This window comes from Ictidomys tridecemlineatus, chromosome Y (genome assembly GCF_052094955.1).
Source record: "Ictidomys tridecemlineatus isolate mIctTri1 chromosome Y, mIctTri1.hap1, whole genome shotgun sequence".
Lineage (NCBI taxonomy): Eukaryota > Metazoa > Chordata > Mammalia > Rodentia > Sciuridae > Ictidomys > Ictidomys tridecemlineatus.
In genome coordinates this window covers 17,693,969-17,719,759 of record NC_135494.1, presented here as the reverse complement: position 1 = coordinate 17,719,759, position 25,791 = coordinate 17,693,969, and the positions used below count along the sequence as shown (strand labels likewise).

The 25,791-nt window shown below is 42.1% G+C and overlaps 1 protein-coding gene, 2 long non-coding RNA genes and 1 pseudogene across 4 annotated transcripts in view; 1 reads left to right on the top strand and 3 right to left on the bottom strand.

The window, feature by feature from the left end:
• Positions 1-2,033, bottom strand: part of LOC144372066 (nephrocystin-1-like) — a 31,296-nt gene extending 29,263 nt beyond the window's left edge. The window contains exon 1 of the mRNA XM_078035485.1: positions 1,915-2,033. The gene's annotated coding sequence lies outside the window, so the exon portion shown is untranslated. The remainder of the gene's footprint in view (positions 1-1,914) is intronic.
• Positions 2,034-2,443: 410 nt separating this feature from the next.
• LOC144372070 (uncharacterized) lies at positions 2,444-7,692 on the bottom strand. The gene is made up of 4 exons (XR_013432118.1): positions 7,599-7,692; positions 7,253-7,295; positions 4,230-4,324; positions 2,444-2,606 (listed from the first exon to the last, which is right to left on the bottom strand). It is a non-coding gene; the product is annotated as an uncharacterized LOC144372070 (long non-coding RNA).
• A 4,421-nt stretch (positions 7,693-12,113) lies between these two features.
• LOC144372068 (mitoregulin-like) lies at positions 12,114-23,660 on the bottom strand (annotated as a pseudogene). Its single transcript, XR_013432116.1, has 5 exons — positions 23,474-23,660; positions 20,277-20,350; positions 15,140-15,200; positions 14,000-14,124; positions 12,114-12,145 (listed from the first exon to the last, which is right to left on the bottom strand). The product of XR_013432116.1 is annotated as a mitoregulin-like (transcript).
• Positions 22,957-24,847, top strand: LOC144372071 (uncharacterized). The gene is made up of 3 exons (XR_013432119.1): positions 22,957-23,167; positions 23,546-23,788; positions 24,708-24,847. It is a non-coding gene; the product is annotated as an uncharacterized LOC144372071 (long non-coding RNA).
• Positions 24,848-25,791: the final 944 nt, after the last annotated feature.

Here is a 25,791-nt window from a genome sequence, read left to right as displayed (position 1 = left end):
TGCTAGCCTATGTCTCTTGATTGGTGAGTTTAGGCCATTAACATTTAAAGTCACAATTGAGATATGATTTGTACTTCCATTCATGCTTCTTTATTTATTTATTTTACTTTGGCTAGTTTTACTTTTTTTGGTTATTTTCCTCCTCCTTTACTGAGATACCTCTTGTTGTTAGTTTTGGGCACTATTTTTCAATTCCTCTTCTTGTAGTATATTGCTCAGAATGCTTTGCAGTGCTGGTTTTCTTGCTGCAAATTCTTTTAGCTTTTGTTTATCGTGAAAGATTTTAATTTCGTTGTCAAATCTGAAGCTCAATTTTGCTGGATACAGTATTCTTGGTTGAAATCCATTATTTTTCAGCGTTTGAAATACATTGTTCCAGGATCTTCTCGCTTTCAAAGTCTGTGCTGAGAAATCAGTCGTTAACCTAATTGGTTTACCCCTGAATGTAATCTGTCTCTTTTCTCTGGTAGCTTTTAATATTCTCTCCTTGTCCTGTATGTTGGCTATCTTCATAATTATGTGTCTTGGAGTTGGTCTATTATAGTTTTGAATGTTTGGGGTCCTGTAGGCTTCCAGGATTTGGCAATCCATTCCATCTTTCATCTCTGGGAAGTTTTCTACAATTATTTCATTTAATATGCTGTCCATTCCTTTGGTTTGAATCTCTGTGCCTTCTTCTATCCCGATGACTCTCAAATTTGGTTTTTTAATGACATCCCATATCTCTTGAATAGATTGCTCATGGGATTTAAGCATCTTTTCTGTGTTGACTATACTCTTTTCAAGTTGATAAACCTTGTCTTCATTATCTGATGTTCTGACTTCTACTTGATCAAGTCTATTTGTAATATTCTCGTTTGAGTTTTTAATTTGGTTTATAGTTTCCTGCAATTCTAGGATTATAGTTTGATTCTTTTTTAAGATCTCTATCTCCTGGTAGAGCTCGTTCTTTGCCATTTGAATTTGTTTGTTTAATTCATTTTCAAAATATATTTTTATTGCTTGGACTTGCTGTCTCATGTCTTCTCTAATATTCCTTTCCATTTGAGTTAGGAATGCCTTGAGTTCTTTCCCTATCCCTGCTTCTGATGTTTCTATGTCCTCTTGTAGAATTAAGTTGTCTTGCATTGTTTGTACTCCTTTTTTCCCTTGTTTTCTCATGTTGTCCCCGTTGCTTTCCAGCTCTATTTGATTGTCGTGTTTCTACTCTCTTCTATAGATTTGTTTTGGTTCTGTTTTACTCTGATGCCTCTCCTTAGTGTTGTTAAACTATGCCTGCTGACGTGGATTCCACTGTGAAAAAAGATCTGACGTCCCAGCTCCAGTGACGACACTACTTTGCTATGACCGGCCCCAGTTCCTTGCCTGGGTGTCCTGATGAGGTGGTGTGACTGGACTGTCTCTGTTTGATTTCAGCTCCCAGTCGCGGCAGGCAGGCGGTCTCTAGCCGCCCAGTATCACAGGCCGCGGGCGGGTGATCGGTCACCTGTGGCCGGGTGTTCTTCTACCGCCCAGCTATGCGGGCAGTGGGTGAACTGTCGCCGGCGGGCCTGCAATTTCCAGCTGCCCAGTCTTGAGGGCCTTGCCTCTAGCTTCCTGGTTTCTCCTGCTAGCCTTCTGTAGCCGCAGGGCAGGCCGCATGAATCAGTGGGCCTGGATCTCCGGGGTCCCACAGTTGGCAATTGGGATCCCAGGCACTCTGTCCTTTGGATTTTTCCTGTTTGCCCCACCCCCAGCTCTAGCTAGACAGATTTCCTTTTGGCTGCAGATGGGTAGGGGGGGTTGCAGGTCAGGTGCCTCTAGTTCCCCCCTAGTCTTTATGCAGGCTCACTCTGATTCTCCCTCCCCCGGCAAGCCTAGGAGAGAATTTATGCGAGTTCCCGATGTATGGGGGATGGGCTGAGTGCCACACACCTGTTTTGTTGTTGAGATCTGTCGGAGAATGGGTGGATATATCAGCTGTTCAAGATGCTGACTGCTGATTCCCTTGGTGGAGTGTCCGCTGTGGGGGATGGGACTGTACCGCTTCCTTCCCCGTCTAAACTCCCGTACTCAGCCCGGGGGTCAGTGCGGGCTTGGCTGGTGGGATTCCACCTGGTCGCAGCGGTGCCTCTCCCTGCTTGATAATTAATGGCTTCCCTGGGGCGCCACGCCTTCTGTAGCCGCAGGGCAGGCCGCATGAATCAGTGGGCCTGGATCTCTGGGGTCCCACAGTTGGCAATTGGGATCCCAGGCACTCTGTTCTTTGGATTTTCCTGCTTGCCCCACCCCCAGCTCTAGCCAGACAGGTTTCCTTTTGGCTGCAGATGGGTAGGGGGGGTTGCAGGTCAGGTGCCTCTAGTTCCCCCCTAGTCTTTATGCAGGCTCACTCTGATTCTCCCTCCCCCGGCAAGCCTAGGAGAGAATTTATGCGAGTTCCCGATGTATGGGGGATGGGCTGAGTGCCACACACCTGTTTTGTTGTTGAGATCTGTCGGAGAATGGGTGGATATATCAGCTGTTCAAGATGCTGACTGCTGATTCCCTTGGTGGAGTGTCTGCTGTGGGGGAACGGACTGTACCGCTTCCTTCCCCGTCTAAACTCCCGTCCACAGAGTTTCAATAGTCTGTTCAAAATCAAACCCAGTTATTTCAGGTAAATTTTGCATAAAGTTATATTTGAAATATTTGCATTTTTTTCTTAACTACTTAAAAACTTCAATGAAAGACTACTAGTACTAGCAGGTAAAATATATGACCTGACCCTCGAATCACTGTATTCTAGTCTCCAGGTCCATTCCCATACGATGTGAGGAATTATAAAGAGTTACCCTAGCATGACAACCAAGATACCTGGCATTAATGTCACCCAGCTACCTCCTCTTTGGCTCTTAGATGCTTTGACATAGAATGTCATGTTTGGTCTGACTGTTCAAATCTATTTCACAGATAAAGGTCAGATTGTGAATACATAAACTGGCATTCTGTATTTTTATTTTTAAAGAACAGCTTCAATCAGCTAAACTTTACATTCTGCTTTATGATCACAAGCCTTTTCATTTAAATAATTTATATTGTTGCAAAAGATAAGATAATATCAATAATCTGTCACCTTTTTATTTAAGTAATGAGAGCTGGGTTTTTAGTTCCCGGGCACAAGTTCACGGCATTAATTGTGATCTGCTCAAGCACTGGTGCACCAAGCAGCCCCTCTGCCCAATCGCAATACAGCACCTCCTACTAAGGTGCCAGTTGATGCTCAGGGTGAGAGGATTAGGGGCACCAAGTTCTACACCCCCCTTCCTACCACCCCGGCCAACACTGAGGGGTAAAGTCAAGGTAAATGGGAAGAGAGTGACATACTCTAATGCAGTTTATATCTGTTACAGGCACATATAAAGTAGAATTAAAGATCAAGAGCATATTCTACTTCAAATACTGGCATAGCAAGAATCTTTTTTTCTTGGTGGTACCCAAAAAGTGTGATCATGAGGTTCTGCTGACTTTTTCATTCCCACTCAACTAAGATCATGTCACTTCCACTCTTCCTGACGGAGCTGGCAGCTTCCCACTGCAAGAGATCTGAGATGAGCAGTTCACAGAGAGCAAAGTCTGCTTAGTTCTTGGTCTCAGAGGTCTTAGTCCATGGTCGCTTGGCTCCACTGTTTTGGGGCCAGTGGCAAGGCAGGGAATCAGAGCGGGGAGCACATGGTGGCATGATGTGTCACCTCGCAGCAGCCAGGAAGCAGATGGGAGAGAGGCAGGGGCTGGGGTCCCACAATCCCTTCATGGGTGTGGCTCAGCCATGTAACTTCCCCTCACTAGGCCCCAGCTCCAGGTCCTACCGCTTCCCAATAGCCCCAAGGCTGGCAGCAAGCCTTGACCCATGGGCCGTGGGGCACCTATCCAAAGCACAGTGCTGGCCAATACTGACTGCGTTCTCATACTCCGCCAGGCACTGCCAAAGCCTTCATAAATTCTCACAACCGCTCGATGTTAGGAGGACTGTCATCCCTGTTCCCAGATGAAGACACTGAGGTAAAGCATGATGAACAGGGAGACTCAGTATTACATCCTTTGTGGCCATGGGAGAAGGGCACAACCGCTAAGAGAAACCAGAGTCAGGGGACCAAGTCTAGGTGCTGCCTTGGCTATGTGAACACCACTGCTTTAAAGCCACATGTCACTCATGTGCTGGCCCCAGGACAACGGCAGCCAGGCTGCAGCATCTCTGCTGTCGCTGTACTCACAGTGCCTGTTTTCGCATCCCACTTCAGATCTCTGAAGGCCAGCTGTGATGCCGTGAGGTCAGGTTGCAGAAAGTAACTTGCTCGAAACTGATTCCCTGAAAAAACAGCTTTCCTTTATTTTCTTATAAAAAGAAGAATGAAATTCAAAACCAAAAGTCTAAGACATTATGCTACAAATTTAGGAAACAGATATTTCCAAAATGCCAAGGGGCTTATTAGCAACTTGCTTTCCAAGACAGATGAACCAAGATAGAATCATGCTCAAAATTTTAAGATAAAAACTGATAAAAGACTACTTTAAGATAGTTTTAAGGAAGATCTTAAAGAGTTTAGACCAACAACATGCTTCACAGTGAAGATGATTTATTCAAATATTTCTATAAAATGCAGAAATGTGTAACATTTTTTATATATTTTAGAAAAAATACATAACCATTAGTTTTGCTTCTTTTTTAAATTTTTTTAGTTGTTGATGTAACTTTATTTTTATTTATATGTGGGGCTTAGGATCGAACCTGGTACCTCACACATGCTAGGCAAGTGCTGTGCCATTTAAGCCCCAGCCCCAGTCCCAGCCCCTGCTTCTTTCTTCACATATATGTTTTTAGTTGTAGAGGCACAAAATACCTTCATTTTATTTATTTACTCTTCCGTGGTGCTGAGGATGGACCCGGTGCCTCACATGTGCTAGGCAAGCGCTCTACATTGAGCCTGGCCCCAGAACCTAGTTTTACTTCTTAACACAAAAGTGCAGGAATCCATCCACAAAATGCACGAGGACCTTTTCAACACTTAAGCCAGCGAGGGGGTAGGTCTCGTATTTGGGAACTTATAGTGGCACTTCTGCTATCAAAACCACCCAATGCAAGTGAACTCCCCCTCCACTCTGCCAAAAGGTCCTGCGCAGCACCGGAGATGGGTATGACCTGTCAGGAATGAAGCAGCCTACCTGTCCCCACCTCTATCCTGCTTTGGTGAAGAATTTTCTACCAAAAGTCTTTGATGTGTTCCAATATAAATAAAGCAAGCGCGGGCTCCATTCTTTGTTAGGAGCTAGACACATCTGGTCAGCTTTGCCCTTTGATGCCCCTGCTCTGAAACTGCTTTCCTGTGTTCTGAGGTCATCTCATGGTACCTTTTTTAACTATTACTTCCCAGCCAGCCCATCCCTCCGAAGGGAAGCCATTCCCTTGCCCACGCAGGATATGGGAGATACATAAGCATTTTTATACTTCTCTTCCATAGTTTATCATGAAAACATTTATTATAAAATCACTTTTTTGTTTAAGAAATCATTTAAGTCCCTGCCCTGTGTCATGGGCTGTGCTAGGAGCTGCAAATGGAGCCGAGAATTCTTGTTGACCACAGCTGAGTGAGGGAAACAGAGAAGTAGGCACATGAGACTAGTGCATGTGCTCACAGGGTGGGAGGGAAGCCGCGCTGCCAGAGCGGGCATCGCTGCCAAGGTAGAAGGGACCCTGAGACTACAGGATGGGAAGGGACAGGAAGAACCTTCCCAGCAGAAGGAACCTTGAAGCAGCCCTTCCACCCGCAGTTAATGGCTCAGGCACACAGGAGCCAGCCTGCACCTCATGACTCCCCTTCAAAATGAGCTTCTAGACAAAAGTTGCCAAGTACCGGGAAATCCAGGGTGAACAGGAATCAGAAAGCCCACGGAACGCTCCAGGAGAGCCCTTGCTGTGAAGAGGAGCAGAGGAAGGGAGGCTTCCTCACTGGGATGGGATGGGCTGGTGGCACGGTGCTGGGACGGGATGGGATGGTGGCACTGTGGTGCGCTGCTCACAGTGGTGGCAGGGGAAGGCAGGATAGGCAGGCTAGAGAGCAGGAAAGGGCTGGCAATTAAAGAGAATAGGGAAGGGCTGAGCCCACAACACAGGTAAACAGATGGTCCTCTCATAGAACTGGAGTCCTTGCTTATGGTCACAAGAGGGACAAGGAAAGGACGTGCTCCAAAGAGAAGTGAGACTCGGCATTTTCCTCAACTTGTTTTAGCTACCAGAGAAAAATTAGCCTCCAAGCATGGCTGCAGAGGCCGAGCGCCACCGTACCTTCCTCCAGCAGCGGGGAGAGTGTGGAAGGCCTGAAGCCTGCGGGGATAGCCCTCATGCTGGTTAACACACCCACGGTGTTCATCTGCCGAGGAGAGGACAAACAAAAGTGGTCTGCTCGCTTCCATCCATGATTCCTCACCTCCCCACTGTGTCCCTTCAGCACCACAGCAAGCCCAACCCAACGGGAAAACACCACGTGCACGTGTCAGGAAAGTGCTGCAACGTGACCCAATTCCTGAGAGGACATGGCCATCACTGGATCGGCACTCTCACAAGGACTTGGGGCCCACATAGTGCTGGGCGCAGAGCTTTGTGTTTCTAGATCACTGCTTCAAGTACATTCTGACTGTAATGCTCCTGCTCCACCCCCACCCCAACTGCACTGCCTTTCAGCAGATGATACCACTAGCATCTCCTTGGGAGTTAGAAGAGCAGTAGAAGGTCAGGAAGATGCTAACTGAACCGTTCATGGTGATTACTCACGGGGTGGAGAATTTTCATTTTGTCGTGTCATTTTTTTTAAATGACAGGATTACAGATAGTGTCTTACCTTTCTGGGTTTTTCAGACTTTTCAAATAATAACTAAAATCTAATGCCAGCCTTTGCCAAAATGATAAATAATCTGGATAGGATCAATGAGAAAGATTCCGAGCTCTGAAATCACACCATGAATGAGATGATCTACTCTTTTTGTACAGAAGCCCTAATGAGAAATGCTGGTTGCAGCTCAGGCTTGCTAAGGCAGAAAGAGAAGCCTTCTGCCCTGCACCTTCCACACCTGAGCCTGGGTAGATCTAGGCAGTCTAGAAGAGTCTCCATCCTGGTTTGAATCTGAACTCAACCAGAACTAAAGGTAATAGAACACTTAGGACATCCCAAATGTCTTTATTGCCAAAAATATTATAAGACATCAAATATAAAGTATTATTAATAAGACAGCAGATACCAACCTCTGAGATAGCTTTTTGAACAGCACTGCGGCGAGTATCAGTTCTGGGGAAATGAAAGAGCAGGTAAGTGCAGGCGCAGCCTCTGCCCCTCACCACACGAATCAGAGAACAAGTACAAACACTCAGTAGATTCTGAAGACCAAACAATCTCTAGGCGAGGCCAAGCTAGAACTAAATGCACTAAAAATAATTGCAGAACTAAAGTAGCCATGACCTTTAGGTCAACAATAATATGAAAAGCTCTCTAGGTATAAGTTGACTCCATTTCAAGAAAATCTTGCATTATTTTAATAGTAAAAATAAATAAAAAGTCGGCAGAAGCTGCTCGCTCTCCCGCGCTCTGTACCTCTGATTAGCTTCGGATTCACCCTCCGTCCCCCCGGTGTCCTCCTCACTGCCCTCTTCACTTGTCGCCTGCTCCTCTTCTTTGTCACAGGGCTGGAAAAGTGTTGAAACAGGAAGTGCTTTCCAACTAACACAAAAATCAACCAATAAAAATGCTACGACTTTCAGAAACTTTCAGGCACAGAGGGGAATTTATATGTGACAGGGAAAAAATTTCAACCCATGACTGATAACTTCACTATGTGAAACAATGACAAAGACTAAAGTAAACAGCAAATTCACCAAAATAAATCCCAGGTAGAATTTATTCAAATGAAAAAAATTAAAAGAATTACCTTTGATAGGAGAAAATAAAGGTGGAGTAAAGCCCTTTGCAGTTACGATACCAAAATTTAAAAAATCATAAATGGAAATGCTAGCAGATTTCACTAATAAAAAATACACGCAGCTGAAGGTCAATAAAGAAACCATTAACACCAAGTTCTAAGGGTTAATTTCATAAAAAGCTCTTATAAATCAAGAAAAAGATTTTTTAAAAAAATTTATTTGAAAAATGGTCAAAGAAACTGAACTGGTTATCCACAAAGAAGAAGCGCAAATGGTCGTAAATCATATGAAAGGATGCTCGGCCTCATTCGGAGTATCACAAGTACAAATAAAAACTATGAGGCTGTTTTGTTGACCACATTGGCAAAGGCTAAGAAACACTGGTACTGGCCAGCCTCGGCAGATGCATGGGGAAATAAGCCCTCTTGACATAGGAGGCCATAATTTTGCCAAGACAAAATTGGCAAAATAAATCAAGATATAAAGGTGTAAACCCTTTGAAGCACTGACAAGCATGTAGGATTTCACCCAAGAAGAACAACCAAGAGTCTACAAAGAGGTACATTCAGACTGATCCAAACAGGCTGCAGGTGGCCACCCTCCACCTCTTCCTCTCTAGCAGAACCACTGACTCATCGGGCCTGCTGAGACTCCATCTGGCCAGCCAGCCTCCCTTGCAGCTAGGTGTGGCCTGGGGACTAAATATGCTGGTCGTCGAGACGTGGCTGAAGTTTTCTAACTTCCAGAAAACTTTTTACCTCCTTAGATAGCAGCTCATATTTCTTGATTCTTTCATCTTTTTCCTTTTGCTGCTCAGAATCATTAAAGGATTTGGCCACTGACTTAACTAAAGAGGTAACCCAGGAAGAGCTGCCTCACTTGGAGCTATGGAGTTGCAGGTGGGGCCTGAACCAGCACCAGAAAGCCATCTCCACACTCCTTCCATGCGTGGGAGAAGACGCAGCTACCTCAGGTGAGCTGCTTTGGGGAGATTTTTTGGTAACTCATAGAAGCTAATTTTAGGTTCTTTGTGGCATAATTGATGGTGATTATAGGTTGCAAATACCCTGAATAAATGTCACCACGAGCTGGAATGCTTGCTGCCTTCCAAAGGACCACCTAGACCTGTCCTGCGTGGTGCATAGCCCTTCGCCACCCGTGGCTACTGAGCTCTTCACATTAGCACAGGTTGAGATGTGCTGTCCACGTAAACACACACTGGATTTTGAACCTAATATAAAACAAGTAACTCAATGTCCAAATATAGATCATGTGTTGAAATGATATTTTTGATATATTAGACAATATAAAATATTAAAAATAATTCCCCCTATTTGTTTACTTCTTAATGAGTGTAATGAAAATATATATTTGTGTCTTTTGCTGGCAAAGAATTCCTAAAACTCTTGGAATCTCCTGAATTCTTATCCATAAGAAGTTTTCTTATTCCTAAGAAGTTCAACCATTCTAGTGTGCAGGCTAGTGAGGTGCCTCTAGAGGACCCCTAGACAGCTTCAGGAAGGGATTAGAGGTTGGAACCTTCAGCTCTTCCTTCCAAACTTTAGGGAGGATGGAGGAGCTAGAGATTAAATTCATCACCAATGGTCAGTGATTTAGTTAATGAGAATAAACAAACTTCCATAGAAACCCCCGGGAGGCTGAGGCTTCGGTATCTTCCAGGTGGGTGAATACACAAAGGCTTTGGGGAACAGCACGCTTAGGTCCTGCATGCCCCACCTCAACATCTTGCCCTGTGCGTCTTCTTCACTGGTGTTCCTGAGTTGCATCCTTTATAATAAACTGGTACATCCAAGTATAGTTGTCCCGCAGTATCCTCAGGGGATTGGTCCCAGGAATCCCCATGGATACTAAACCTAAGGATGCTCTAGTCACTTATATAAAATGATACAGTATTTGCATATGACCTGTACACATCTTCCCACATACCTTAAATCATATAAAAAATACTTATGATCTCTAACACAATGTAAATGCCAAATAAATGATTATTATATTGTATAGTTTAGAAAATAATGACAAGAAAAAGAAATGACATGTTCAATATAGACGCAACTGTTTTAAGATATTTTTGCTCTGTAACCTCAGATACAGAGGACAGACAGGAAAGTGTTCTCCCAAGTTCTGTGAGTCACCCTAGGGAATCATGAGACCCCTGCAGAAAGAGATGAGACTTCTGAATTTTTGGCCAATCAGTCAGAAGTACAAGTGGCTGCTGGGACATGTGACTGGCATCTGAACATAGGGCAGTCTAGTGGAACTGTGCCCTTACTGTGTGACACCTGTGCTAAATCCAGGAGTTAAGGCCAGAATCCAACTGAGTTGCTGGACACTGGCTGGTGCTATGGAGCTGATATGGAAAAGACACCCGTGGTGTCAGAGAATAACCCCGCCCCTCCATCAGGAACTCAATTACAAGAAGAATTTCTCCTTTCTTAACGCAAAACAAAGTACAAATTTAAAAATAAAAATAAAGCTCACTAGTCATGAGTAGCATTTCATTACTAATGCTTTAAAATATACACTGAAAAAAGGAAATATTTCCTTAATTCAATATTTATCCTAACTTTTATCAAATGCTTCCCTACTGCCATACCCCAATACCTTTGTGACTATAAATGAATCATTCCTTTGGGTTGCTCAACACACATTCAAATTCTACATGCAAATGGGGACCATTTCCACAAGCATTTATGAGGACCCGTACTTATTCTAGCAATTTGATTATTGCAGAAAATATTTTTGAATTTGTAAGTCTCTCTTTGGAAAATTTCTTCCAGGAGTATCATATAAATCCCTGAAGAAAAATGATTCTATTAAGTTAAGCCCTATTTTGAAACAAAAATAGTTTACCCAATGTTCCTACCTACCTAATCCATGTTTTCAACAATACTTGTCCATTGAAAACAATACTTGTTCATGTACGAAATATAATCCATCCTTGAAAAACAGTAATTTCCACTACTGAAGACATGTAAAAGCAAAGACTTTCTTAGAATATACATTATTATTTAGTATTGGTGGCATTTCTCCAGGAAAAGTTAAAAAAAAAAACCTATGAATTAAAATGTATTAGCTGAGTGCAGTAGCACATGCCTGTAATTTCAGTGACTTGGGAGTCTGAGGCAGGAGGACTACAAGTTTGGGGCCAGCCTCAGCAACTTGGCAAGGTTCTAAGCAACTTAGCAAGGGGTCCTGTCTCAAAGTAAAAATAAAAAGGGGTGGGGACGTAGCTCAGTGGTAAGCACTCCCAAGTTCAATCCCTGGTACCAAACCAAACAAAAAACAATAAAGATATTACTTGTACAATATTCTTGCATATTTTACTATTAATGAGTGTCACACTTTGAAGTTAAACAAAAGATCAAGATTTATATATTCAATAAAAATTTCTTTGAATCATTTCACTAGCAGAAAACTGTCTCAAATTCTTTACAAACCACACCTGCATGGCTGAGGCTGTAGGTCAGGGGTAGATCACCTGCCCGGCTAGGCCAGGTCTGATCCCTGCTCTGCATAAACAAACAAGACCCCACAACTTCATTTTTCTATCCCACCTGCCACTTATGTATGCACAGGCCTAGAATGGACGTGCGCCCCTTCAAGTCTAAGCCAACAGGAAGAAGTGTGATAGTGCTCCCCCTACCTCAGCTAGAACACTGCCTAACTCACCTGAATAACTTGGTACATACGACATTCAGAAACTAATTATAAAATTTTACCCCTTGTTAAGATTTATCAACACTAAAGCCACATCTTTAGAACAGGTAACTTTAATAATAGACTCTCACATAACTACTGCTTATAAATCATAATCCCTTATTTAAACAGACTGAGCCTTTAGAAACATTCTCCTTACACTAGGTCCCCGTCTTCTCTACTTACCTTAAATGTAAGGTCCCCAACTTGCTGAGCAGTAAAATCTCCAAGAGCAATATATTTTCTACTTGTTTGTTTAGGACATTCATTTTCTTGTTCCTCTTCCTCTTCTGATTCTTCTTCCTCTCCACCACTTTCTTCCATTTCGTCATCATTTTCACCTTCTTCATCTTCCTCAGAAGAATCCTCATCTTCCTCTTTGTCAGTAAGTACATCAGTTCTACAAAAAGCATTTGTATGAGGAGATCTCTTGGAAAAACATGCGAATACAAACCCAGTTGGAGCAGAACCTCTGTACCTTGAAGAACTGTTCCATTTTTGGAGCTGGCCAAAAAAAAAAAAGCAATGAAAGGAAAGTACAACTAATGGTTCCCACAACCGTGCTGAGCACACGTGACCTGAAGGACTGAGGGTGGACAAGGAGCCGGTTCATATGAGCGAGGCCTGCACTACAAGAGCACCCCACCCCCAGCCTGGGTCCCCCATTCAGGACACGCTGCTTGAGCGCTCTCACACAGTGCTTGAAACACAAGTGGGGGTTTTGATTCTGGCTCTCTCTCTTCCGTGGGTGACCTTCTTGTAAGCTCTCCCTTTCTCATAAATAAAGTTGAGATAACAACAGAACCTGACTCCTAAGGCTGTCACGAGGATCAGGTGAGTGACAATCCGTAAAGTGTTTAGAACAATGTCTGCCTGCAGTGAGCTTCCCATCAGAGCCAGTTAGGATGAGGGCTGAGGCAGTGGCTCAGTGGTAGAGCTCTTGAATATATACTGGAGTATCTGGATATACCTAGAGCCATTTATCTTCATCACTATTGTATTTCTTTCCTCTTAATCAGTGTTGCTAAGAATTTATCAATTTGATTAATATTTACAGAAAAGTCAATGTTTGGCTTTGCTGAATGCACCACTGTTTATCTGTTGATGTCACTGTTTTCTGTTCCCATTGTATTTTTTCCTTTCCCTTGGGTTTACCTTGTTCTTTTTTCTGGCTTCTTAAGTTAACAGCTTCAATAATTGATTTTTGGTATCTTTTAAAATTATTCATTGAAGCCATGAATTCCTTTCTAAGCACTGCCTTGGCTGCAACCCATGAGTCATACATCCTTTTTAAAATATTTTTTTAGTTGTAGTTGGACATAATAAATAAAGGTATTATGTGGTGCTGAGGCTCAAACCCAGCGTCTCATACGTGCTAGGCAAGCACTCTATCGCTGAGCCACAACCCAGCCCCAGAGTCATACATTTTTATCATTTGAAATATTTTCCAATTTCCAGTGCAATACTTTCTTGAATTAATGCATCATACAGATAAAGTATGTAACTTGATTTGCAGACTTTTAATGATATCTAGTTATTTTTCTGTCACTGAGCTTTAATAAAATTCTAAGAGATCAAAAAATATATACAATTTCAATTCTTTGAAATTTATTGAAAATTGCTCTCTGGTCCTATATGGCTCATTTTGACTAATGTTATATGTTCATTTGAAAAGAATGCATATTATTTATTTGCACAGATTTTTATAGTTGTTTGTGGTGGAAAAGTTAAGTAAAATATCAGCTATTCTGACATTCTTAATGCTAGAATTCAGTGAAAATTCTAGAATCTTCGAGTCAATATTCTTACCATTTTTCCCACAGTGTAAAAAGCTGGGGAAGAGCATTTGAAGGGTCTAAATAATTGATATTTTATTGCTCCCTACAAATTGGGTTTGTTTATACCTACAAGTCTTTTGTAATTTGTAAGAGAGATTATTAACATTCTCTCCAGCAGAAAAACAATTATGTGTCTACTTCAAATTTTTAAAAAACATTTATAAGAAAGGGGACCCTGTCAATAGACACTGCAAGTCATTTTCCTTACCCATCAACACTGACACTCAGGGCGTCATCCTAGTTATTTAACACTTGTTTACGTAGCTTCTCGCACCTCTGTTTTGCTTTCCCAACTACATCTTGAGTAATCTGAGGGCAAAGACTAGGACGTGCACATCTTTACATCTCTCTTGGGATTTGACGTGTCCTATCATGCACAATAACTACTCATTATTCAGACCATTGTGGTCATTTCCTCATATCTATGCTGTTATAGCATATATTTATTTCAGAATCAAATGTAAAAATGATAGCAACATAATATCTGAAAGAAAGGAATGAAGGCAAGAAGATAGCATACTCAGTTCTATGTTCTCTGCTTGTGGTCACAGCAAGCGCCTGCAGCTGTTGAGTGAGCTTGTCCAGAAAATTCTGCTCCTCCTCCTTTCTCTGATTATAGTTCCTGACGGGTGCAGACTCATCCGCCTAGGAGAGAATATTTCATTGAAAAATGATTTTTAGTTTCCTAATTACATTCATCTTAAAAAAATAACAATAAAAACCACAGTAAGTGCTGTAGGACAAAATAAAGACTAGTGTGAGATTATACTTACCTTAGGGAAATACATCAGAGTTACAAGAAATGTAGTGAAGTAATTGAGTTGGAATGCAAGCCAAATGAAAACACAAAACCACATGGTTTTGTTTTCGTTTTGTTTTTTGCTGAGCACTGCAGACACTCTAGAGTCAAGTAGGGGACAGGGTCTGACAGGATATTGGCTCCAGAGTCAGAAAGGAGAGGGCTGGTCCCAGGTTCTGCCGCTTACTGACAGAGACATTGTTTCTTCACCTTTGAAGGCTGTTTTCCCATCTGTGAAATGGGTTAACTAGGTTTTCAAACTCGGGGCGAGCCTGCCTCCTGCGTTGAAAAGTTCTGTGTCACTGCAGAAATGCAGAGGAGACACTCAGATGCAGTAACAAGGATTCAGACACAGGCAGGGGACACTTTCAGGTGACTTCCACTTGCTCCATGAGCCTCTAGCCCTAGACACGTAGATGAAACTCAGGCCCATAGGAAAAAAAAAAAAAAAAAACTCCTGAAGGGATGGCCAGGGGTACAGCTGGCTCCTCCAATCAGGCAGTCATTGCTGTGAGAGCCACCACCGAGATGAGACTTCCTTCCACTCACCCGGGGCTAGACTCTACCCACAGTGGGATTAAAATCAAAATGGCTCCAAAATGCAACTCATCTAAATTATACAATGCACACATTTGAAAGGCAGTGTCTGGTTTCTGGGTCCTTAATGCTGAAGACCTCAGCAGGGCTGGAGGTTCTCTTCTGCTCTGAAGCACACCTGGGAGACCATGCCCCACTCAGCACCTCTGGGTTGGGCTTTATTTCTAATGCAAACCCAGGAACTTACCGACTCCAATTCATTCCTCTTCATGAAAATATTTATATAAAAAGTTTTTTTTCTAATATGATTCACATAATACTTACTTTTCTTAGCTTTTGAAGAACATTTTTATTCTCATCTATTGCCTATTTTAACTGGATACATCTAAATTTAAAAAAAAAAGAAAATATAATGATTTTTCTGTTGTCACAATTAGAAAGCTATTTAAAAAAATCATTCAATCACTAAGCAGCCAAGGCCATTGGCTACTGTTAAAAATAATGTTTAAAAATCCACATGTAAAAACCTTTGTACCCATTGCTTTAGATGATCCAAGGGGCGCTCCAAGGCCCTGGGCAGAAAAACCAGGCTCAGAAATGTCAGGGACCTGGGGCCTCAGTCTCCTGAGTCTAAAATGAGGAGGGGCTCTGGGTTCTAAGACGCCTCCCCAGCTCTACAGTTGCCAAGGCCAAGGAACTGGACATGAGACACAACTGCCCCCCACCACAGCTGTGTAAGTCTCCCAACAAGCCCGACTCCAGGCAGAGAAAATAAGGTTCTAAAAAGAACCACAGTGGGTCCCTGGGAGGGCAGCAGGGAGGGCAGGTGGGCACCCGGACTCCGAGTGGGCACTCGGACTAGTGGCAGTGGCAGTGGCTGCCTCTTCCTGCCACTGCCACTACACACCCCTTTTGAACAGGCTCTTGGGACAGGTGCAATGCTTTGGGCTACAGAGACAGCTCATATATCTCAGTTTAAGTCTCAGACACCCAGAGAAGAGATACAAAAAATGACCAAAAATGGGGTACAACTGATGATAGGGGAGTTTTCCTTCTTTTTCTTGATACTAAGGATTGAATCCAGGAACACTGAACCACAGAGCCACATCCCCAGCCCTTTTCTGCATTTTATTTAGAGACAGGGTGTCCCTGAGTTGCTTGGAGACTCACTAAGTTGCTCAGGCTGCCTCTGAACTCATGATCCTCCTGCCTCAGCCTCCTAAGCCACTGAGATCACAGGTGTGTGCCGTGGCACCCAGAGGAGTTTTCAAACATCAAATCTTTTTTTACTATTCGGAGCCCTGGCTTTTCTCTCACTCTCTGAAAAGTGACTTCTGTGTTACTGGAGCTGTTTTTCTCTTACAGATGTGAGTGAAATGACATAAAAGGGAAAAGGGGTAGGAGTCAAAAGTCCTTTGTGAAATGGGCAGAAAAAGAGAAATGGCTACATGAAACTGGTTGACCCTGCCAGGTGCCTGCCCCAAACCCTCCTCTGGCTTCCTCTATCCTGTGACCTGCCCTCTGTTCTCAGCCTCCACTGCAGGTGGTGGGGGGACACCTGGGCTGGCCAACAGAACATAAAAGAGCATGCTCAGGATGCCCCCTGCCCCCAGCCTCTACAGCAAGGCATTAAGAAACCCCCTCCCCTTCCTGCTCTTAAATACTGCCCCCTAAGGACTTTGCAATTCTGAGGACAGACATCATCAACAAGCTGAGGCTGGCAGAAGAGACAGAATGTCACCAACCGCTGGTCTTGGGACATCAGAAGCCACTGACCCACCCGGGAGAATCCAGCAGCAGAGTTTTGTCAGATGAGACTTAGTAAAGCTGCTTATTTTGACAGATGGCCTGTTGAATGAAAGAACTCAGAAATCTCACTTGAGAGCCAGAGTGCAAAATGATTTTTTTATAATACACAATCCAAGAAAATAATTACAATTATCTCCTTCATATCTATAAAATTATCAAATCCTCAAACAGCCCAGATACTTAAGATTCCTGGTTCAGGATAAAAACTAAGCACACACCCATCTTCGCTGCCTCCTGAAACCGAACAAAAAATGACTAAAGTGTTTTCGAAGGTAATAACCCCAAACAGCAAAGAATGGGAAAGGATCATGGGCCAGCAAGAGAGGGCAACAAATTTCTGCTTCATGGAAAAAACAGAAGCATGTTCGTTTATCAAGTGACACTCTTATCAAGTGTCACACAGGCACAAGGGACACCCGGCAGAACACTCCAGGATCATGAAGGTCTGTCTAGGATGCACATGGGTGCACGTTTAGGGAAATCAATCTTAAAGCCATCAGGGGTCTTTGTATTACTCGGGGAAAGAGCAAAGATTCTCATTAAGTTTACATTTAGTTAAGGCTCTTTTGTAATAAAGGTAGCAACTTTTAAAGTTTATTTACAGAAATCCTCAGCCTGTTAGCTCTCTTCTCTTATCTCACCTTCTGTTTTCCCAGTGAACCAGAAGATTCTTCTTAAAATATAATAATAATAATAATAATAATAATAAATGATTTGGGGAGAATCATAATTACAAAAGAACTTTCCAGCACACCTATTCCTGCACTGAAGGCTCCTCAGACTAAAGGCTGGTTCCTGACCCCATGATGAGCCCTGTCCACCTGCAAAGAACTTGATTTGCATTCAGCATATGGTGCTAACAGGAAAGACACCAAGATATGCCACAGTGGAAGAACCCGAGAAAGGGCTCTAGAATAACCAACCCAGGCTCACATTCTCAAATAAAAATGAATAGTAAAGGGCCACCAGACTAAATAAAGAAAACCAGCAACATAAGGATAAAATGTAAAATTAATAAATAAATAAATAGGAATCCGAGCAACAAGGAAGCAAAGACAATTCAAAGAACAAAAGAAAATTTAAAAACAAACCTAAGCATGGAAGGAGAAAATCTGAAAGCAGGAATATGATAGTATAAAAAAAAAGACTGAAAACAAGAAAAAACACTAGTAAATGAACAACATGATCAGTAAAATAAAACATTCATAGAAGTTATAAAAATTTTTGTTAGTGTTATATTTGGAATGTCTGATGGACTTAATTGTGGCTGCTACACAAAATACTGTCAGTATTTGTTACCCAATCCTCAATTACAATTCCATTTAGGAGGGAAAAAAAAAAGTCAAGAGAAACTCCCAGGCATAAGAAAAAGACAAGCAACAAAAGTATTCATGAGAGGTTTAGAAACCTAGACAATCTATCCAAGATATTCAATACCCGACTCAAAGATGTTTCAGAAAAAATAAATAAATGGAAGTAAAGAAGTGATCTTTAGTAAAATAAAATTTCCCAGAGCTCATGAGAAATATATGAGTTTTCAAAGTGAAACTATCCACTTGGTGCTAAACAGATAAAAACAATGCCAAAATATATTCTGCTAAAATTTCAAAACACCAAGGCTGAAAAGTCAACAGGCTAATTATTAAGGAACGATAATTGGACTTACCAGCATCACTGCATGCAAAGAAAACTCAACAATGCCTTCAAAAGTTTTAGTAGCAATTATTTTAAATTCTATAACCAGCTAACTATTAATCAAACATAAGGGCAAAATGACATTTTCAGACTTGCAAACATCAGTGTGAATTTTTAAGGGACTGTGAAGGGATCATTTTATTCACAAGCTAACTATGGCTTAAAAATACTTATTATTGCCAGGCGGAGTGTCACACATCTACAATCCCAGCAACTCTAGAGGCTGAGGAGGAGGATTGAAAGTCTGAGGCCAGCCAGGGCAACTTAACAAGACCTTGTCACAGAAGAAAAAAATAAAAAGGACGAGGGATGTAACCATGTGGCAAAGGGGCCTGGGTTCAATCTCTTCTCCCCATAAACACTTAATATTTTTTATTTTGAGAGAGAGAGAGAGAGAGAGAGAGAGAGAGAGAGAGAGAGAGAGAATAAATTTTAATATTTATTTTTTAGTTTTTGGTGGACACAACATCTTTATTTTATTTTTATGTGGTGTTGAGGATCCAACCCAGCGCACCAGGCATGCCAGGCGAGCATGCTACCGCTTGAGCCACATCCCCAGCCCCAACGCTTAATATTTTTTAAAAGAAAATTCAAAACTTAGCTTTCCCCAGGGCTTCAAATATAGTCTGTATATATTATTTTGTTTTTAAATCTAGCAAAGCAAGTACGATTACCTTTATTATTTTCTTCACTATTATTAATTAACTTAATTTGAAATAATTCCTTAAACAATCAATCCTGCCAATAATGGTAAATTAAATTCCATTTGACATTTTAAAAATTATTTATATTTTACTTTTCCTTTAGGCACTTTGAATTGCTGGCTTAAGTAAAACTTTTCCAAATGCTTCTAATAAATAATTTAAGTTAATAGAATGAATCTCATGCTCTTTTCTTTTCTTCCCCATGGTCTTATTACATAAGTATTTACTATTTATCTCCTGGTGCCCCTTCTCATGTTCTTCTGAATGCTATAAACTCTTTAAATACCCCCAAATATGCAGATTTACTTAATGATATTCTGAACTTAATGCAAAAGTGTTAACAGTCTAGTTCAGTTTAGTTCGTTATGTCTATTTAATGTTAAAATTTCCCAGGGATTAAAACCAGAAACTACTTACTCATATAGAGAACACAGTATATTTTCAAGAAAATTAAAGGTCATTATCCCAAGCAAAGACAAACTGCTTCTAGCAAGACTTCTGATCATTTCTGGGCTACATGAGCCAAGGGCCTAGGGTAATTCTGCATGAGCCACCACAGTGCATTCTGAGCAGATTTTAGTTGCTGCACAATAGCAACAAGCCCACAACCACTAGGTGTAGCTAGTTCCTTCTAGACCTTCATGACATCACCCTGCAATCCTTCCATTTGGTTGAAATGGACTAAACCCTGCACCTCTGAGGTTCTCAAGTGCTCTCCCTTGCTTCAGGAATTCTGCATTTCTTAGCCACCTTAAAACATTTTCATAGGCTCCCAACTTTAGTGTCTTAAAGCCAAGTAATGCTAGATGCATTAACTAACTGCTGTGAACCTTGATTTTCTTATTTATGTTAATAAGTACCTTATGGTATTATTGAAAAAATTTAAGAAAAAGTTTGAGGAGTACAGACTATAATGCCCGGCACATACAGGGTATAAAATAAATGAAGGGTACTTCTTTTTAATATTTACTATTCTTTATTTGATCTTATCATTTCAAATTAAGACCAGGTAGATTTAGATAATGATAGGAAATATTTAAAAGTACATTTTAGAAAATCTTATTCACTGTTACCTCAATATTATCTACCATTATTATTTTGTCTTTCGGGTGAAACATAGATAAATAAAAAGAAAAAGCAAGAAAGGAAGGGAAAGAGGGCAAGAAAGTCTCAAACAACTTCTGTGCCTTAAATCCAACTCATTGAGATATAAGCTTAGTCCCGAGAAAACCCAATAATTGAGCATACTTTACCTTTGGTAAATATCTCAACTTTTATTAGGTTCTAGAGCTTCTTTCAATCAGCTCTCAGAAAGCAGACTATCAACCTACGGCAAACGGAGACAGTTTAAAACATCATATTAAGTTATGATTCTTACATTTCAGTTATGTCTATTTACTTTTCTCCCCTTATGAAATAAACACTTTTAGGCATACAATAAAGTCGAAAGAATTTTATAGCAAATACCTATATGCCACTACCTCGCTTCTACTGTTCACATTTTACCCTACTTATTTAGTCTATCTATCCATCAACCCACTTTATTTTTATGCATTTTGAAGTCAACCGCAGTCACCAATACACTGCCCCCTAAATAATGTGCTATAGGTACCACTAAGAGAGCTGAATATTTGATGTAAAACATACAAAGACATGCACAAACCTAAAAGGTATATCTGCTGCATTTTGACAAACGTGTGTGTTTATAACTGAAACCTCATAGAAGAACTCCAATGTCCTTTCTAGTAAATTCCATCCCATTCCTCCTGAGACAAACTTGTGTTGATTTTTGCCCACCCTAAATTTTGCCTGCTCTTGAACTTTTACATAAATGAACTTGTACAGTATGAACTCTTGTCTACATGAACCATGTAATGTTATGCTTCCACACTTTTGTATCATAAGTTTATTCCTTATTACCAAATAGTATTCATTGCATCAAATGTTACATGACTTTGTCCTGACTTCCTGTGTTACTAAAGACTACTTGCATCTTTGTCAATGTACCCCTCCAAAAAGGCACATTTTTCTTTGGTTTCTTTTCTGCAGATTATGTGCAAAAGATAAAGTAGATAAAAAAGTAAATTCCACTAGCTTCTTCTCTGTCCTTATTATTTGGCATCCACCTGAGTTATTTACAAAATTCATACACTCAGTGACCCAAATAGAAAGGTGATTCCTTGTCCCATGGATATCATGCTGGAAATTTATTATTCCACTTTCTTTTTTTTTTTTAAGAGAGAGAGAGAGAAAAAAAAATTTAATATTTATTTTTTACTTTTCGGTGGACACAACATCTTTATTTTATTTTTATGTGGTGCTGAGGATCGAACCCAGCGCCCCCAGCGCATGCCAGGTGAGCACATTAGCGCTTGAGCCACATCCCCAGCCCCGTCCGTCCACTTTCTTTTCAGGTCTCTTTTGTGGATACAAGAAAGAATGAGCTAATACTATTAAAACGTCCTTTCCAGATATTCAAGGTATCAAGTGGTTCCTGAATCAATTTGTCCCCAAGTTGAATAATTTTGTAATCATCTTTTATTTTTGCTTTACTAACTGCTTTTATAGTTTACTTTTGAAAAATTTCCTGGTTCTCTTAATGTCCTACTAAATTTAAAATTAAGTGCAGAACCACAGTAAGTTACCGGTAAGTAAGTCAATACTCCATCAAGTTTTATTTTTCATTTCTACCAGGAGACAATTTTGCTTTTGCTGTACCACTGTGATTCCAATACAAAGTCACTTAAATATTTATGTGCCAAATTCTTTGGTACATTTTAAAATTTATTTTTTTAAATTCTTTTTAGGTACCAGGGATTGAACTCAGGGGCACATGACCCCAGCCCTATTTTGTATTTTATTTAGAGACAGTCTCACTGAGTTGTATAGCACCTCATTTTTGCTGAGGCTGGCTTTGAATTCACCATCCTCCTGCCTCAGCCTCCAGAGCTGCTGAAATTACAGGCCTGCATCACTGTGCCTGCCTTATTTTTAACTGATATAAAATAATTTTATTTAGAGTAAAAATCTTGGCAATAGATCCTTTTTACAAAATAAAATTAGCAAACTGATAAAGAATCTAAAAAAAAAATGAACCTATTAATTGCTATTTACTTTTTTTTTCTCGCAAGGTAATAGACCTGGGATGAAATGTCACACACCTATAATCCAAGCTACTATGGAGGCTAAGGCAGGAGGATCACAAGTTCAAGGCCAGCCTCAACAATTTAGCCAGACTCTGTGTCACAATAAAAAATAAAAAGGGCTAGGGATGTGGCTCACTGGTGGAGCACTTACATGCCTAGCATGCACAAGGCCCCAGACTTATCCCCAGTGCCACAAAAACAAATAAATAATAAAAGAGCTGGGATGTGGCTCAGTGATAGGGCACACCTGGGTTCAATCTCAGTACTGGAAAAAAAAAGGCATAGGCATTCGGTGTATTTAAAAATGAGAAAAAACACTACTCCCAGCATTCCACCACAGAGATACCATTTCAGCATGTTTTCTTTTATATCTTTTTCATGTACTATATATAGAAAAACGTCATTAAGATACCTTTTATTCCGTTTTGTTTTTGTTAACTTGCCATTTGATCACAAATATTTTCCCTAACACATTAACAAAAGTTTAGTAATAGTATTATTATATCCCATCAAAAGTTATTCATTCCCCTATTACTTCTCATTAAAGTGTATCATTTTTTCTATTAAGCAACAATGAGACCAGTACTTTTACTATCTATCAATCTCTGTCCCAACGTTTCATTATTACATAGGGCAGGTTTCTGGAACTCCACTACCCAGCCTGGGCGCATGCACATGGGCTACACCTCCTCACAGTGCTTTCCAGAAAGCTGAACCTGACACCCTGGAGCAGCGAATCTAGGTGCCAGGCCGGCCACGCCTCCCCCAAGACTGAGAGTGGCCACTTTCACAGTCTTTGGGAGAGTTCCTCTCCTTTGCCACTGGTTTAGCTTTGAAGTTAACTTTCATGCTGACATCACTTGTGTGTCCTCTAGTTAACGTCCCTGCTCGCCCTCCAGGTCCTGCAGTCCTGACACAGTAGGACTCTTCCTGAGGCTTGGGCCCCAAGAGCGGTGGCTCCAGGGACAGGGACCCCGGAAAGCGCGGAGCGGGCGCGGGTAGGGCAGCTCCAGCGCAGCCCTGGGCTGCAGACCCTGCGGCTGGGGGCCGTCAGGGCGGGGGACGTGGTCTGTCGTGGACGGTCGGGAGGTTCCGTGGCTGGCCCGGCCGGGCGCAGCGCGGGCTGGAGCGGAGTTTCGCGCGGGGTTTAGCGCGGGCTGGAGCGGGGTTTGGCGCGGGGAGGTCGCGGGTGCGGAGCGTTTGGGTCGGACGCCGGCTCCCAGGGAGTGGGGTCGCTGGGAGGAAAGCCCCGCGGCGCCCCGCGGCCCCTCGCCCACCCCGCGGTGCGCCCGGCCCCACCGTACCTGCTGCTTCAGTCCAGGTCCAGCTTCTTCTGCGTCGTCGCCAGCTTGTCCTGCAGCCTCTGCTTCCTCCAGTCCAGGTTGCGCCTCCTTAGCCGGTTCGCCTGCCAGCCACGAGCACTCCGGAGGCGAAAGCCACCAGCACCGACACCTGCAGCGTCCTCTCCGACACGTCTGCCATCGCGGCCGCCCGGCGTGCACCGCTGCCTATGGTGCTGCGCGAGGGTCAAGCAACGCCGCGTTCACAGCGGGCACCGGGCGAAGAGCCGGCGGAGCAGCGGCTTGGGCGGGGCGTCCTGCTGGGTGTGTCAGCAACAGGTTGGCCTTCTCCAGAGACCTTCCCAGTGCTTGGAGAGCCCGTCTGCACCCCTCTGAGCCCTCCACAGTGTCCCATCTATCATTAATCAGATGTTTCCTTGCGCTATTAGCTGACATTGGTGTCTTGCCAAGTGTAAACTCAGCACCTCTTTATTTTTGCTCAGCAATAGAATTTGAACCACGTGTGCAACTTAAAATCCTCTGGTAACTCGTTTCTTTCAAAAATAAGTACAAGCAGATAAAATTGTTTTTAATAATATATCTTATCATTTCAACATCACTTTGGAAATTATTTAAAAGATTTCTGGTTTTTGTATTGTCTTTGAAACTTGATGTATATCTTTACAATTAACATCAATCATACTTTTTAAACACTGAGTTTTCAGTGGAGATATGTGATCTGTATCTAATTTTATAAAATTTACAGTTGAAAAAGAAGTCTCATTTACTTACACAAATTTTTTTTTTTCCTGAAACTGAGTTTACTATGGGTTTTTAAATTAAATTGATCATTAGATTTCTTTAAATTGAAAATGAAGTTCTTAGGGCTGGGGCCCACTGGAAGCGCTCTTGCCCAGCATGTGTGAGGCACAGGGTTTGATTCTAAGCACTGCATAAAAAATAAATAAAATAAAGGTCTGTCAACAACCAAAAAAAAAAAAAATTTAAAAAGAAAATGAAGTTCTTTTGTCACACTAGCCATGCTATGCCAGAGCTAACAGGAGACAGAATTATTGAGATGAGGGGCACACACACTTCTAATGATACAGGTCACTGTGATCCTGCGTGTCCCACTTCCTGGTGTTCAGGCACTTAAGTGTGCAGATCCAGAGACTTGCTTATAACTAATAGAATAAAGCAAAGGTGATACGGTGTCACCTATGATTGCTTTATGTTACATTGAAGGCTTTCCTTACAGCTTGATGAAGAGGGTGGAAGTGTTGAAGGAGTTGACATCAAAGAACTGTGAGTGACCCCTGGGAATGGCGGGGTGCTCCAAGCTAACAGCTAGATCCCTTATCCTACAACCACAAATAAACCAGCTGTCTGCAACCTGAATGAGCTTGGAAGCACATTTTCCTCACTGGGGCCTCCAGATGAAAACACAGCCTGGCACCTTAGTTGCAGCTTTGTGAAACTTTTAACAGAGGACCTAGCTAAAGACTCCTGGCCCATGGAAAGTGTGAGAGAATAAGGGTGTATTGTTTAAAGTTGCAAAGTTTGCAGCAATATGTAACACAGTGTGGGAAAACACTTTCCCACTCTGGTTTTCAGTACCAACTACCTCTTATGCAGACGCTCAGTACTTCAGACATCAGATATGGGAGAAGCCCCACACACCAACCAGTTCTGCAGTGAACACCAGCAGTTGAATGTCCTCCAATTCTATCTGGAAATAGTGTCAGATACTACAAGTTGAGAGCTCAGAATCACAAGACTCTGACCACACCCCGCCCCCTTCAAATTGCCAGTTTCAAGTGGTAGGTTGTCACTTATACTTCAGACAGGTATAAATCAGGAGTTCCCACAGCCCTGTCCTCGGGTTTGATTTGTTTGCTCACAAAACTCAAGGAAACACTTTACTCATGTTTCCCATTAGTGTCATCTCATCTCTTAGCTCACCCTGTTGTGTTTTCAGGACAGAGCCGACCTCCGCTACCGCCCTGGGTCCAAGCAGTCCTGGCCTCTTACCTGAGGGGCTGCAACAGCCCCCACCGGCTTTCAGAGTTTCTCTTCCTGTCCTCCATGTTTTATTCCCCACACAGCAACCAGAGCAGGTGGGCCTGCAGGGAAGAATTTGGATCATGTCACTGCTCTACTCAAACCCTGGAGTGTTAAAGCCTCTGTGGTGGCCCCGAGGGCTCTGTGTGACCAGCTTCCCTAGCCTTATCTCTCAAGAGCCTGCTCACTGTGACCTAAACTGGTGGAGAATGTTCACAGGGTGGGACGCTGCCGTTCTTCTTCTTCTAGATACTCCCTGGCTCGTTTCCCCATCTTCTATA